The sequence below is a fragment of the Lucilia sericata genome, unplaced genomic scaffold (genome assembly GCF_015586225.1).
Source record: "Lucilia sericata isolate MDLA Ls3-8-SP2 unplaced genomic scaffold, ASM1558622v1 Contig002588F_arrow, whole genome shotgun sequence".
NCBI classification, from domain to species: Eukaryota; Metazoa; Arthropoda; class Insecta; order Diptera; family Calliphoridae; genus Lucilia; species Lucilia sericata.
In genome coordinates, this window is record NW_023996348.1 from 5598 (window position 1) to 9969 (window position 4372).

At 24.9% G+C, this 4372-nt stretch overlaps 1 pseudogene; it reads right to left on the reverse strand.

The window, feature by feature from the left end:
• Nucleotides 1–556: 556 nt before the first annotated feature.
• On the reverse strand, nucleotides 557–3545 carry LOC119614113 (annotated as a pseudogene).
• Nucleotides 3546–4372: the final 827 nt, after the last annotated feature.

Consider the following 4372-nt stretch of genomic DNA (forward strand, 5'->3'; position numbering starts at 1 on the left):
TAGAAATTGATTTCGTTTCATTAGTAGAAGATGATTGCGAAGAAGGGCTTAAGGAGAGCAAACTTGAAAGACAAGTAAAAAGTATACATTTTAAATATACACATTACTGGTCATAACAGTCTATATTTTTGTACTTGTTTTTATATATATATATATATATATATATATATATATATATATATATATATATATATATATATATATATATATATATATATATATATATATAGATTTATATATATATATATATATATATATATATATATATTTTAGGTCTACTTGGAACTCTGCTGAACATGCAGAAAAGAGGTAACATCGACAATAGTGAGGAGTTACAAAAGAAACAAATAAAATTTTTTCGAAAATTAAAAAAATGGGCAGAAGAGCGTCATCTATTACAGAAACAGGAATTGGGACTTAAAACTGAAATTCTAAAAATTGAAAATGAAATAAAGCAAGTCCAATTGCAAAATTTAATGAATAAAAAATAAAAATTTAATGAAAAATTTTTGCAATATATTTTTAAATACATATACATATGTATTTTTCGTACTTTTTAAAGTTTAGAAAAATAATTGTATATGAAAGAATTTCTTGTGCTATTATTTGCATTCGCTGGGGAAACTGCTATATCTAACGATTCAGTTTCTTCAGGTGATGTATCTTCTACTATGTCTTCTAGTTTATCGTGGCGAAAACGGCATATATTATGCGAAACAGCACATGCAACTATTACATTCATAGCAGTTTCCACATGTAACCGCATTCCCAAAGACAACACTGGAAATCTCTTCCAAACCCCAAATGTTCGTTCAACAGTATTTCTGGTTCTTATTTGGAAGTCATTGTACAATATTTCCCCCTCTGTTTTTGGGTCAGTGAGTGGTGTTACTAAGTAGAATTTACATCCATAGCCACTGTCTCCAAGAAGAATATACTCATTAAACTCATTACTTTCAAATTTTGCTTTAATTCTACTATTATTATATATATTAGAATCATGAGCAGAACCCGGCCAGCGGGCCACTATATCTGTAATTTCCAACTTAGCATTGCAAATAGCCTAGAAACAACAATATTATAATTAAGAACTATAGTATAATATAAATAGCATTATACAAAGTATAGCTAACTCGCGCGCAAGTTTCACTTGAAATCGACCGAGAAAGTGATTATAGCAAATAGTCTTGAATACTAGGATAAAAATATTGGTCTTGAAGAATATCTTATTCATACCTGAACATTCAATGAAAAATATCCTTTTCAATTTCTAAAAATGTCTGCATCATTTCTTCCCGGTGATTGAATCTTACTATGAATCCCATCAATAGCGCCTATAACTTTGGGAAATTTTGCTAGCTGTTTGCAAAAATTTGAAGCTGTTTGCATTATATCTTCCTTATTTAATGGCATATAGATAAATTTATCAGATAATTTAGCAATCGCAGTTAAAACCTTTTTAACAACTCGACAAGCAGTCGCCACACTTACACCACAATAGTCAGCCACTGTTATTAGAAAATTTCCACAGGCATAGAATCTTAACGTTAAAAGAACCATATCTTTTGGAGGCAATGCATGATTCCTTTTTATTGAATAAAATTATTGCAATACAGTACAAATATAAACATATCATTTACTCATTTACTACATATGTACATCTATAAATTGAGGGAACATATCTATGTACGTACATTAAAAGAAGTCCAAAACATATCGATTTTGTTTGGACAGGTCTTATTTTGTTCATTAGCTTCTAAAACTAACTGGTGTTAAATTTAAGTCCAATCGGATAACGGAAACTTCTAATGTACATACGTGACAAAGATTTTCAAAACGCGGTTAAATGAAAAAAGTTAAATTTAGTTTATAAACTTACATACCTCGAAGAATTGGCTTGGATGCTTGTGCCTACTAAAGAAGTTATATATTTAGCAGTTTCTTTGGATACTTTATATCTTTTATAAAATTCTTTTTCTAATAAGGCATAATGATCAATTCTTTCCAAATATTTCCGCTTCCGTGATCTATTCACGGGAATATTGAATATATTGAAAAAATGCAAATATTGATTATAATTTGCTGCCATTTTTACAAATAAATATTTTAAATTTTCTGTCAGTTAAGTCTATAACTGAAACTTTTTCTTCAGTTAAATTTATCTCAAACTTTTCAGTTAAATTTGTAAGTTAAATTATAACTGAATTTGGTGAAAAAGAAAATATGCTAGCTGACAGTTAAAGTAATAGTTAAATTATAACTGAACTTGGTAAAAAGGGCCGTTAGTGTTGAAGATTTTAAATAAAGTATTTTCAGAGTTTTACAGTCCAGATAGTTTTATTAAAATTGGACATTCTTAACCGATAAGCTGTGGAGTTCAAAGGCAAAATTTTGCAATATTTGGGAATTCCCAGTGTTCCATACCGAAATATTTTTTATTTGTCGGTCATTTTGACCAATAACTACTGGACTTTATCTTCTAAAGTCCGGTATTTAAAATACAGCGAAAATAAGCTAAATTAACACTTAAACGAACTTGGGAGCAATTTAACACCAAAGTTCAAAAATTCGAAAAAAACACTATCTATTTGAATAATGCTCTATATAATTAGAGGAATAACAAAAAAATGAAACAAAAAATATGTATATTTTAAGTATACAAAATTTTACTTTAACCCTTTTTGACTATGGAGGTGGATTGAGGTGAACATTTTCATAAGTAAAATTTTGTTTTTAAAACTGATAATTTATGTAATCCTTTTTTGGTCGATTTTTAATCCAAACTTTATATGGTCAAAAAGGGTTAATTCATAATTTTGTATACTTAATATATATAGTTTTGCTTTATTTCTGTTATTCCTCTAATTATGTACAGCATTATTCAAATATGTATGTTCCACAGCTTATTATTATTATTGTTATTATTATTATTATTATTATTATTATTATTATTATTATTATTATTATTATTATTATTATTATTATTATTATTATTATTATTATTATTATTATTATTATTATTATTATTATTATTATTATTATTATTATTATTATTATTATTATTATTATTATTATTATTATTATTATTATTATTATTATTATTATTATTATTATTATTATTATTATTATTATTGTTATTTTTTATTCATTTATTTATTAAAAAATTTTACATAAGTTTCTTAGGATTAAAACCCGCGAAGCTTTCGCTTGTCTGCAGGTATGGCTTGGTTTGAGTTCAATTTCTTACATTAGATGTGTACAATTTTCTTTTCATAATATGCAAGATATTTACATAAATATATTACAGTTTTTATGTTTTTAAAATTCATTATAAATAATTTTAATTTTATATTATGTTTGCAAATTAATTAAATGAATTTTTATAAGTTTATTTCGTTTTTTTGAATTCGTTTCATTAATTATAGTTGTAGGGATTTTATTTAGTATTGTTGGCAGTATGACATTCAGTGTGCTTTTTCCGTATTCGTTTGTAAATCGGTCTACCTTGAATCTTCCCTGGGAACGGCATCTGGTATTGTGGACATGGTTTATTGACTTCAAGTATGTGGTGTTATTAAAGAATTCTTTCGCAATTGTAGAGAAGTATAAGTTTTTGACGCTTAGGACGTATAGATCTTTTGTAATATTTGTTGAGGTTGCTTTATTGTTGTTAAAAGTATAGTTTCTATTTAGAATTGTGTTTTGTTCTATGTTTTGGTTGTTATTAGTTTGATTTGTGTTGGTAGTTTGTTAGTAGTTAGATACATTGTAGTGTACGTTATTATTTTGAGATGTGTAGTTATTTTGTTGGATATTGTTACCATAATTTGTATTACATTGGTGGTTTTTCCGTAGAACTTTTTTTGTTATTTTTTTGTTATTATTATTATTATTATTATTATTATTATTATTATTATTATTATTATTATTATTATTATTATTATTATTATTATTATTATTATTATTATTATTATTATTATTATTATTATTATTATTATTATTATTATTATTATTATTATTATTATTATTGTATGTAATCCAATGAAATAAGTCAATATATAAATATCAATTACTTAAGGTCTTAGATATTTAAATTTATTAATATTTATACTTTGTGGGCTTTAATTTCCTTTCTATTTTAATAGTTGTTAGTACACACTCTACTAGAAATGTTCAAATTTTATTTGATTTATAAAAAAATAAAACTAAAAACTTTAAAATTTGTACGAAAGTAAAATGTATAAGTTAACTAAAATTAGATTTACTATGGTCCAACTCTGATTTTTTTATATGTTGTTGTTGACATTATAAACAAATTTTAGTAAAGGAATAATGAAAATGAAAGATACCGTTTTTAAGATATCCTTGACTC